Below are 12,246 nucleotides of genomic sequence, written 5' to 3'. Positions count from 1 at the left end.
TGTGCACAACAGGATTGCAATGAATCACAGGATCATAGAAAATGGGGGTTGAAGGGACCTCAGGGAGGTCACAGCTAGCCCAACCCCCTGCTCCAGGCAGGACCAGCCCCAGCCCTAGCCTCAGCCCTAGCTCATAGATTCATAGTAGGTCAGGTTGGAGGGGACCTAAGGAGATCATCTAGTCCGACCCCCTGCCACGGCAGGAAAGAGTACTGGGGTCAAACGACCCCAGCAAGGTGTGCATCTAACCTCCTCTTAAACACCCCCAGGCTAGGAGCCTGCACCACTTCTCTTGGAAGCTGGTTCCAGACCCTAGCCGCCCTGACCGTGAAGTCGCACCTCCTGATATCTAACCTAAACCTGCCCTCTGCCAGCTTGTGACCGCTATTCCTGGTCACTCCTGGCAGTGCTCGGGGGAACAGGGACTCCCCCAATGCCTGCTGGTCCCCCTGACTAGTTTATAACGGGCCACTAGATCCCCCTAGGCCTTCTCTTGTGGAGGCTGAACAGGGTCAGGTCCCGTCGCCTCTCCTCGTAGGGCCTGCCCTGCTGCCCCCGACCATGCGAGTGGCCTCCTCCGGACCCTCTCCATGCTGTCCACATCCCCCCTGAAGTGCGGCGCCCAGAACTGGACGCAGTCCTCCCGCTGTGGCCTGACCAGTGCCGCACAGAGGGGGAGGATCACCTCCCTGGACCTGCTCGAGATGCATCCGTGGATGCAGGACAAGGTGCGGTCGGCCTTCCTGACCGCGTCCCCACACTGCCGGCCCATGTTCATCTTGGAGTCAGTGATGACCCCCAGATCCTTTTCTGCCTCTGCACTGCCGAGAAGGGAGTTCCCCAGCCTGTAGGTATGGTGCTGGCTCTTCCCCCCCAGGTGCAGCACCTTGCACTTGTCAGTGTTGAATCCCATCCTGTTCTCGTCCGCCCACCCCGTAACCTGTCTAGGTCTGATTGAAGCCTGATGCTTCCTTCTAGCGTGCCCACACCCCCCACATCTTAGTGTCATCAGCAAATTTGAACGGTGCTTTTCACCCACTCATCCAAATCACTGATGAAGATGTTGAGCAGTGTGGGCCCGAGGACCGAGCCCTGGGGGACCCCACTGCCCACGTCCCTCCAGGTCGGACATGACCCGTCCCCCACCACTCTCTGGGTGCGGCCCTCCGGCCTGTTGGCGACACATCTGACTGTGTGGGTGTCGACACCACAGCCCCCCAGTTTTTTAATGAGAACGGAGTAACCTGGTCCCGTGCTTCACCACCCTCCTCATGAGCAAGTTTTTCCTAATATCCAGCCTCAACTTGCCTTGCTGCAGCTTGAGCCCGTTGCTCCTTGTCCTGTCACCTGCCCCCACTGAGGACAGTCCAGCTCCAGCCTCTTTGCACCCCCCTGCAGGGAGTTGAAGACTGCTACCAACACCTCCCTCTCCCCCCGATCTTCTCTTCTGAAGACTAAATCAGCCCATTTCCCTCCATCTGGACACAGGACTCCAGACGTGGCCTCCCCGGTGCTGAATAGAGGGGAGAATCACTGCCCTCGATCTGCCGGCAGCGCTCGCACCCACGCAGCCCAGGATGCCGGTCGCCTTCTTGGCAACACGGGCACACGGCTCGCCCATTTTCAGCTCATTGCCCACGGTAGCCCCTAGGTCCACAGTAGCACCCAACTGCTGCTTAGCCCGTCAGGCCCCAGCCTGACATCAAGTCAAAGGCAAGGTCGGTTTGTGCCTTATAGACTAACCAAAGTAACAATCCTGCAGTCACAGGTAGGTACAGGGACCCTGTCCTGGCAACTACTCTTCAACGAACCTGCATCTCTATACAGGTTTCATCTGCAACAGCAAAAAGGCTGGAGGGAGAAGACCAGGGGATAATGTTTCCATTGGCAGACATGCTGCAAAGAGCTGGGGGGACATGGTGGGGTCTGAACGGGCCTTTGGCACATTCCCACAGCCTGCCGGTGGGGTGTCCTTGCCGCCTGGGCAGAAAGAAGCAAAGCTAAGTCCCCAGATGAGCCCCTCCAGCGTCCTAGATTGCATCTTTACCCCACTCCCTTCAGGGCAAGGGCTACCTCCTCTTTGGGTTTGTACAGTGCCCAGCACGAGGCTACGATGATAGACTACAGCAAACTGGTCCTGGGGCGAGGGGAGGCAGCGGGTGGGGGTCTAGCCTTCCAGCCACCAACATCCCCCCTGCAACACAGCAGCAGGCAAGACATAGGCTGGCCTCTTCTTCTGAAAGAAGGGATTGTCTCACGTCCTCAGCCTCCCAGCACTTGACTGCACTGGACCACACGTCTCTGCAGACACTTGGAGGGTCAGGCTCGCAGTGCTTGCTGGTGCCTCGTGGAAGCCTCTAACTTGGTTAACTTTCTCCCTTCTTGCTCAACGTATGGCAGTTTGTTCAACAAGGATGAGTGCAAAGTCCTGCACTTAGGAGGGAGCGATCCCCTGCACCGGGGCAGGCGGGGGTGACGGGCTGGGCAGCAGCTCTGCAGGAAAGGACCTGGGGGGACAGGGGACAATAAGATGGATATGAGCCAGCGGCGAGTGCCCTTGTTGCCCAGAAGGCCAATGACATCCTGGGCTGCATCGGTAGGAGCGGTGCCGGCAGATCGAGGGTAGTGATTAATTCCCCTCTGTTCAGCACTGGGGAGGCCACATCTGGGGTCCTGTGTCCAGCTGTGGGCCCCCACTGCAGGAATGATGTGGACACATTGGAGAGAGTCCAGCAGGGGGCAATGAAAATGGTTGTGGGGCTGGGGGACAGGACTGGTGAGGGGAGGCCGAGGGAGCTGGGCTGATTTAGTCTGCAGAAGAGAAGACCGAGGGGGATTGAAGAGCAGCCTTCACCTCCCTGCAGGGGGGCTGCAAAGGGGATGGAGCTGGTCTCAGTGGGGGCAGATGGCAGGACAAGGAGCAATGGGCTCAAGCTGCAGCAAGGCAAGTTGAGGTTGGATATTAGGAAAAACTCTCATGAGGAAGGTGGTGAAACACTGGACCAGGTTACCCAGAGAGGTGATGGGATCTCCATCCTTGGAGGTTTTTAAGACCCAGATAGATGAAGCCTTGGCTGGGATGAAGTAGCTGGGGCTGGTCCTGCTTGGAGCAGGGGTTACACTAGATGTGACCTCCCTGCCCCCCATTTTCTGATTTCATGACCAACTACATCTCTCTCTTCGTTTTAGTAGAAAGCTTTAAGTTATCCTTGTTGCCCAAGCATTTGCAGGCCAAACACCTAGGCAAATAGTCCATACTGTCTGATTTGAATTAATTGCCATTCAAGCTGCGTGTGCAAATGACTGCCCCAACGTTGCTTTGATGGGAGTTGAAGCCCAGGGCAGTCTCTAGCCCAAAGTTTGAAGCTTCTAGGCTGAACCCTTGCCGAGCCAGTGCACATCAAAATATATATACTAAAACAATTAAGACTTTCCCATATCATTTGTCTGTTTAACCCTCTCCTCCCTCTCTCTCACCAAGCTTCCTTTTCTAAGAAACCAGTCAGCTTTTCATCATATTTAGTTTTAAAAGCTCATAGATGCAACAGTTCAAGTGGAGAAGTTTAAGCCCTTGACATTAGGCTGGACAAATTTGGCTTAGAACAAATTCTTGGGGTAACGATGGCAGAGGTGGGAATTGGAGAGTGGAAATCAGGCAGGGCTGGAACAATAAAGCAGATGGATCTGAAAAAGCTCAGATCCAAGGATTTACTGCAAAGGTCTGTATCATCTACAGGACCCCCTTGGAAAGGTTTGGGATAGCAGGCACCTCCTTCATTGAGCAAATCAAGGCATAACAAGACCTCGGACAGCTGAGATCCAAATCTAGACAAAGCCTAGACATATTTTTAACATTGAGTCTCATTAAGTATTGGAATCAATGGTTATTATGACAGCTTCTCCATCACGTGGGAGCTATCATTCAAGGTATTGTCTAACTTCAACCAAAGTTACAGGCTGGATACAAGAACTCCCCAGTAAAATGGTCCGGTCTGTTTTATGTAGGAGGTCAGACTTGAGTGATGTGATCCCTCTGGCTGTGACCTGTGGAAATGAGTGGTCACAGCAGAAAGGGATGCACTCCTGTGAGATCAGAGTAAATGCACCAAGGGACACACTTGCACACAGACGCACCGTTACCTCTGGAGCAATTTTTCAAAGGCACCAAAGTCCCTTTTGTGACCGAGCGCCACTGACAGTCAACAGGAGCTGGATGCTCCTCTGTGCCTTTGGAAATCTCCATGCCCCAGGGGGCCGTCCTGGGACCAGTTTTGCTCGATATCTTCATTAACGATCTGGAAGATGGGATGGAGTGTGCCTTTAGCAAGGTGGTGGATGACACTAAACTGGGGTGTGTAGCAGATATGTGGAGGGTAGGACTAGGATTCAGAGAGACCTAGATACATTGCGGGATTGGGCCAAATAAATCTCATGAGGTTCAACAAGGACAGGTGCAAAGTCCTGCACTGAGGAGGGAGCGATCCCCTGCACCGGGGCAGGCTGGGGTGACGGGCTGGGCAGCAGCTCTGCAGGAAAGGACCTGGGGGGACAAGGGACAAGAAGCTGAACAGGAGCCAGCAGCGTGTCCTTGGTGCCAAGCAGGCGACCGGCATCCTGGGCTGCATCGGTAGGAGTGGTGCCAGCAGATCAAGGGAGGTAATTATTCCCATTTATTCTGCACTGGCAAGGCCAAATCTGGAGTCCTGTGTCCAGTTCTGGCCCCCCCACTAAAGGATGTGGACACACTGGAGACAGTCCAGTGAAGGGCAATGAAAATGGTTGGGGGCTGAGGGACATGACCGGTGAGGAAACACTGGGGGAACTGGGCTGATTTAGTCTGCAGAAGAGAAGACCAAGGGGGATTGAATAGCAGCCTCCACTTCCCTGCAGGGGGGTGCAAAGAGGATGGAGCTGGGCTGTTTCCAGTGGGGGCAAGGACGACAGGACAAGGAGCAATGGGCTCAAGGTGCAGCAAGGCAAGTTGAGGTTGGAAATTAGGAAAAACTCTCACAAGGAGGGTAGGAAAGCACTGGAACAGGCTGCCCAGAGCGGTGGTGCAGTCTCCATCCTTGGAGGTTTAAGGCCTGGCTCTGCAAAGCCCTGGCTGGGATGATGCAGCTGGGGCTGGTCCTGCTTTGAGCAGGGGGCCGCACTAGATGTAACCTCCTGACGCCCCTTCCCAGCCTCCTTGTCTGTGATCCTATGAAGAGCTCTGGCTCCACAGCTCTGCTCACAGCCATCATTCGTATGCAAACGCTAGCTCTTTCCTTGCTGCGTATAGTCGTGCTAGACCCCCTCCAGCTGGCATGCTGGTGTGATGCCGCAAGGAGCTCCGCTCCACACCTGACGCTCAGTAGATGGGAGGTGCGTTCAACTGGAAGCAAGCCAGAGCTCTTGATGGCAAAGCAGCCCGAGTCCACTGATGCTGAGAGAGAAGCAAACTTTGGACCAATCTCTCAAAATAGGGATGGCTGGCCTGTAACACTGGCAGCCTGCGTGTGCGGTGCATGGCAGACTGGGGATGGGACAGGCAACAGAGGAGCAGACAGGGCAGGGAGCAGAAGGCAGAGCAGCAGCTTAGGCCCGGGAGGATCAGAGTGATATCGGGAGAGGATGCAAGGCCAATTTGTGAAAGATTGGTCCCTGCTGTTTCAAAAGTCGCAGTTAGAAGTGGTGGTGAAAATCGCTGGATGTAGAAGCATTTGTTGCCTAGCGGGAGGGTTTTCCATCCATGCAAGTGTTTGGCTTAGTAAGCCGACACGTTTTCACAGCACTACTTCCCTTCCAACAACATCTGAGCTTTTCCCTATTCGAGGGTAGGCCCGAATGGAACGGAAAATGAAAAAGCTAAAGAGAAATGGCAGGCTTTGCCAAAATTTCATTCCTACTTTGTATTGGCCCAGCATCGGAGTGGGGGGAAAAACCACAGTGTCAACACATGGCTGTTAAAGGGAAAAGTAACAGTGACATTATCTAGATCAAACACTTTGTAGGGGAAAGTGAGAAATGCCAAACTAAATAAAACGGTAGTCAAAATACTTTGGGGAGAAACAGCAAGTGCTATTAGGAGCAGCACGGGGAGGAAAACACTCAAGTTCGCTAGTTAACAGGGCACGGAGGGAGCGCTGTAACTACGTGTGGTCTCGCCCTGAAGTTTTCCAGTTCGTTCTTCAACTGCTCGGCGTCTCCTAGGGTCCTGAGCCCTTACACGGATGCTCGTGGTCTTAAATCCAAGACAAGTTTTTCTTCTGAGCAGAAGTTACCCGCTTACCTTCGCACTGGCCGCCAGGCACACGTTCGCTTACGCTTCCTTCAGACAGCTGCTGTGCGTAGCAGTCAAGGCCTTTCATCTAGGAGGACAGCTGGGAGCTTGAAAAAAGACCTCCTCAGCGTTGTCCCCTCAGCCTGAAAGGGGACGCGCTCAGCAGCGCACAGCAAAGCCGCGCTGCTCTTGCCAATGGAAATTTCCAGGGGTGTTGGTGCGGGCAGGAGGCGAGTATCCGTGTGGGAACGTGAGCCGGAGAACGTCCCTGCTCAGAGCTGGGGCTGCTTGACCCTCATCCCTTGGCTTTCCCTGCGGCAGGTGAGGGTGGCTCTTGGAGCAAAGCCTTGCAGGGTGCATGCGGTGGTTGGAGGAATAAGGCCAGACGAGGATGTGCACGCGATGCTTCAGATCCTGCCTCAGGTGGGGGTTGGACCAGATGACCTCTGGAGATCCAGCCCCACTTCTCTAGGATCCTATAATGGGTCGAGCACTAGCCAAGAGAACAAATGCCACCAGCTTCCCACGCAGCACGTCCTGCAGCCCTTGGGATTTTCCTGTGGGCCAAGTCCAGCTGGCTTTAGCCTGAGCTCGGGCAATTGCAGCCAGCGCCGAGGACAGCATCTCCTCCTGCCAAGCATCGCCTCCGACTGACCATCCAAACACTTCTGCTCTTCCCCAGCACTTCCCTGAAAGGGCCGATGAGCCGGTTGCACGGAGCGCCAGCGACCCCGGGCTCTGGCCATCTCCAGCAATCAGGCCGTGCCCTGCTGTTGATCTGCTGCTTTTAGGCTCCAGGGAGTCAGTCCGAAACCAGAGAACTAAGCCGAAGTGCTCGCCGGGTTTGCAGAAACGTTGGAGTAGCCCAATGCTGCTCCTCTTCCATCCTGCCTTCTCATCTAGCCGGACGACGCCGTGTCCAGCCGCGATGGAGGTGCGGTGCAACCCCGCGCAGTTCAGTAGCGTGGCCCTCGTCGATTCAAACCCCCCCAGCAGTGATGTGCATCACTTAGCCTTAATTCAGGGCTATGAAACAGGCTGCAGTGCTTGTCGTTCTGCCCAGATCAGAGTAAGAAGTGCTTACTCTAATCCAGCCCACCGATTATTACCCCATGGTCCTAGCCCATGTGGGCACTAACGATGCGGCCAGGAGCACCCCTGATCGCCTGATGGAGGACTACCACGCTCCGGGGTGCGTGCTGAAGGAGATGGGCGCACAGGTGGTTTTCTCTTCTATCCTGCCAGTGAGTGGACAAGGCAGACGGCACGAACCGTGCATCGCGGAGACCAACTGGCGGCTGCAGGAATGGCGCTTCGAGGAGGGCTTTGGCTTCCTCAGCCACGACCGGCACATCACGACGAGAGATGCTGGGGTGGGACGGGCTCCACCTTTCCCCTAAAGGTCAGCGTGTTCTCTTCTAGGCTGGCCGACCTCCTCCGGCGGGCTTTAAACTGGGCCAGTCGGGGGAAGGGGAAGACGAGGGTGGAGGAAACATCAGACTGCCAGACCAAACAGCACCCACAACTACAGCCCGGCCCAGACCAATGAGCAAAGCGAACAAACGGGGTCCAGAGGCGGCCACTCGCATGGTCGGGGGCAGCAGGGCAGGCCCTACGAGGAGAGGCGACGGGACCTGAACCTGTTCAGCCTCCACAAGAGAAGGCTGAGGGGGATCTAGTGGCCTGTTACAAACTAGTCGGGGGGACCAGCAGGCATTGGGGGGGTCCCTGTCCCCCCGAGCACCACCAGGAGTGACCAGGAATAACGGTCACAAACTGGCAGAGGGTAGACTCAGACTAGACATCAGGAGGCGCGACTTCACGGTCAGGGCGGCTAGGGTCTGGGACCAACTCCCAAGAGAAGTGGTGCTGGCTCCTACCCTGGGGGGGTTTAAGAGGAGGTTGGATGAACACCTTGCTGGGGTCGTTTGACCCCAGTACTCTTTCCTGCCATGGCAGGGGGTCCGACTAGATGATCTGCTCAGGTCCCTTCCGACCCTGGAAACTTTCATGTGCAGAAAGTAAGGCCCTGCAGGAAGTCGAGACGGTAGTCAGGCACCGACACCAAGACCGCAGGCGGTATCACTAGTGCCTGCTGGTCCCCAAAGTTGTGTGGGGTCAATTAAGATGCTCACTACCCACGAGGATCATCTCTCGGGCACTACATTTTTTTCTCTCCCATGTCTTACGTGCACTGGTCTGCCCCATAGTCAGCTATAGCACAACATGCATCTGAAAAACATCAGCCCAACTGTTTCCTTCCACGAAAAAAGGATTTCCTTCATGCAAATCGTCACGGTGCCTTCTTCCCATTGCTCCAATAGGCTGCAAAACCTTGTACAGCTTTCTTCCGAGATGTACTAAGCCATCCTTTAGATACAGCCAACACTTTGTCTGGAAGGATGCAAAGGCTTGAAGGTGACATCTGAACTTTGCAAGCATCAGTGGAGGGCGAGGCACAGCCCAGTTATTTAATGGATTTCTGGTCTCCCCCTGGTGACTATCTGGTTTCCGTGGGATTTGAGGGAACTGCCCCATTGCTCTGCAACTGGAATAGCATTAGAGAAAGCAAACTGCCTCCCTACCACTAAAACGTGAATCACGGTAACATCCTCCTTCCCAGCTTGCATCGACCCGCTGTGCACCTGAGAACCATCTCTCTTCTGGCTTTGCAGATAAATCTTTCCTTGCAATGAAGCAGCTTCCACCATTTCCTGAAGCCGGTCACTCGCTGCAGTCTGGCCCGCTCACGGGATGCACGAGTCCCTGGCACGCCTTTAAAAAGGAGCTGGAACAGCCCAGCCTTAGCGCGGCTCATGTCCAGCGACACAACTCTGCATCTCAGATCAGCGCCGGGGCTGTCCTGCTGTTTGCATAGTGCGCGTAGAGGACGGGGCCATCGCGTGGCAGTCAGATTGATAAAACTGAGCCCCGCTTAGTGCCTGCCAAACACCAGTAACAAAAGGTCTTCCTCAGCACTGTTGAAATGGCCAGCGCCAGCCCATCGGCCTTCCGACAAGCCCGCAAGGTCAGTGCTTGTAGGATGCAACTCTCAATTATTTAAATGACAGCTATGCTCCACAGCATAAAAGTCAATAGGGGGAAAAAAACAAAAACCACAAACACCACATGATGGCCAGCACAATGATGGAGAAACAGGCATTTTCACATCAGTGCAATCACCACAGAACTAGATAATTAAAGAAAAAGAAGAAATGACTCTCACGTTCTTGGGGAAAACATGCCTCCGGCTGTTGGGTTTTGTCCGTGGTGTTGGGTGTGGTTAACTATCTCCGCTGTCTCGCTGCTCATGCTGAATTTCTGATTTAGCCTCGAGTCTCAGCTGCTGCAGATTTTTATACATTTTGTCGTGGAACGATCCACTCCTGAAGTGAAAAAGATTCAAAAGAAACAACCCCAACCCACCAAAAGCTTTATTTAAGGAAAATACAAAGCAGCAGAAATTCTTATCTTTGCCATCTATCTAGAGATGAAGGATTTCCCCACATTTGAACACTGGCCGGAGGGGGCAGGGACTTCTTTCTTTCCAAGCAACAGTATTATCAGTGTATGCACAAGATCCTTAATAGGGCTATTGCCAAGTAGAGAATTTTTACCGTGAGGATTAATTATGAACACAAATTTCTAGGGGTGGTTTCTCCATCTCTTGCCATCTTCAAAAAAAGGCATCAAGAAAGAATACCTTTCTGGAAGATGCATTTTAGCCACGCATGGATTACTAGGCACAACGCAGGAGTAACTGGGTTAAATGCAATATCTTGTGATATATAGGACAGCCTGAATGATCTAATGCTCCCTTTAGCCTTAATCTCTATGAATAATTCAAGCAGCAAGAAAGCATTATCTAGCAAACCAGGGCGAATCCTTCTGAAGGATACCAATTTGAACAACGAGGTCATTATAGTGCAGAGACACAGGGCAGGACACCGAGAGATTGCATTTTTTCCCCTTTTTAATTGGTGCATGATATGTTGTGCTTAACATCGCACGAGCCCCGACTTGCAGACCTTGTTTAACTTCCATGTGCTGCAAAGCCCCAAATGAACCCTTGTTAACACCTTATTAGCTAAAGGGTTTAACAGGGAGAACATCAAGGATGAGCTCGCTTGGATACTGCACGAGCCGTACACAGGCACTGGTATCGCTCGGCAGGCTGAAACTTCAGCGGCCGCACCCGCAAGGTAGGCTGACCCCGTGTAAGCCTCTCATTGGCTCACCGACCGCGGGATCAGCAGTCAGCACTGAAGTATTTCATGTTGAAAGAGCGACGTAGGGTGTTGCGGTGCGATTCTGCATTCCTGCTAATAAAAAAAAACAAAATAACCCCACATCCCTTTGTACATCCCTGTTTTTATAGGCTCGCTGTCTGCCTGAAACCTGTAAGTTGGCATTTATCACGTGCTGCCTGCATGGGTTTTCTTTTTTCAATCCCTTGTTCATCCTCTGAAACGTTTTGTTCCAAGAAAGAGGGGCCCATCCTGAGACGTGCAGAGCTCCCACCGACTTGCTGGGAACATTACCAACGTAAGGACTGCAGGAGCTGAACCCTCCCCGGGATTTGGACATCTGCCTTTCAACTCAGCACACCAGCTTTTTCCAGGCTGCCCATCACAAGCCTGTTGTGTGAACATTTTTATCTACCATAAATGGAGACCATTTAAACAGTACTTCACAGTACATGGCAAAGCCTTTTTCTCTGTGTAGTGGTGCAAAGCCATGCAAGTTGGCCGCAACAGAGTTAAAGTTGGCCTTGTGTCTTTCAGCGTTGCACCGCTAGTGACCTCTGGTTGGCATACTTCGGCGTTGAAGGTTGACTGACCACTCTGTGCGCCTATAACCCTATAAAAACAAGAATGTAACAAGTATCAAAAAGTTTGCCGATGTTCGGAGCTAGCCAAAGGCACCAGCCACTGGACAAACTACAGCACTGCCTCTTGCAAGATGTGGTCAACTCCAAGATCTCTCGAAGTTTCCCTCGAGCCAGATCTTCCACCCATCCATTTAAATGCAAACAGACTTCATAGATTTCATAGACATTTGGGCTGAAAGGGACTTGGGGAGATCATCGAGTCCAGCCCCCTGCCCAAAGGGCAGGAAGTCAGCTGGGGTCATAGGATCCCAGCAAGATAAGCATCCAATTTGCTCTCGAAGGCGTTCAATGTAGGTGCTTGAACCACCTCCGCTGGCAGACTTGGAAGACTGCTGGGTCTCCCCCCACCTCCCCTCTCATTTGGGTGGGATTCAATGGTATTTTAAGCAGTGGACAGGTAACGGAAACCACCTCTTGGTGCACAATCCTACTTTGTGTGTAAAATGGTTCTTGCTCTCCATGCATCTATTCCCAGCCCGTGCTTTCAGCACCTTGTAGCTTCCCACCTCACGTTTCACAGGAAATCTCCCCCCTCTCCACCAATTTCTTTGGAAGTAACACTTTCCAGCACACACAATTCGATGCTTCCTGCTCTGCAACCGTTCGCAGTACAGACACGTGTGACCCAAGTCCTAGAAGCTGTGAATAGCACTGCTGGCATTTTGGAAGTGCTTTTAAGTAAACCTGCACACGCAGGGGTGCTGCTGCTGACAAGCTTGTTACACCATGCAACAGCCCAGACAAAGGCAATTTGGGGTTTTGTTGAGTGGGGTACAGGAGACTGGGAGAGCTCTTCTGTCTTGCTGGCGTAAACTTGCAGCAACTGTGAGCATCACAAATGTTCCCACCCACTGTCTCAAACCAGTTGTCAGGAAGAGCGGTGGCGAGGCGGCTTCTGGTGCTTAAGTGGCATAAAAGCAACGTATGCCGGGTAGCAGTTGCTCTGGCCCATCTTTAAAAACTTACCAGCTTTGCCCAAGGTGAAAGAGTAGCCAACATCACGTACACATGAGCCAGCTGTATTCACTTGTTCTTTTTTAGACTTCAGATCTCCTTAAGTGCTGCAAAGGGTGCAGTTGCCGGCCTGCCAATA

Source organism: Crocodylus siamensis, chromosome 15 (assembly GCF_052110815.1).
Source record: "Crocodylus siamensis isolate JL-2025a chromosome 15, ASM5211081v1, whole genome shotgun sequence".
Taxonomy (NCBI): Eukaryota; Metazoa; Chordata; order Crocodylia; family Crocodylidae; genus Crocodylus; species Crocodylus siamensis.
This window is presented reverse-complemented; position numbering follows the sequence as displayed.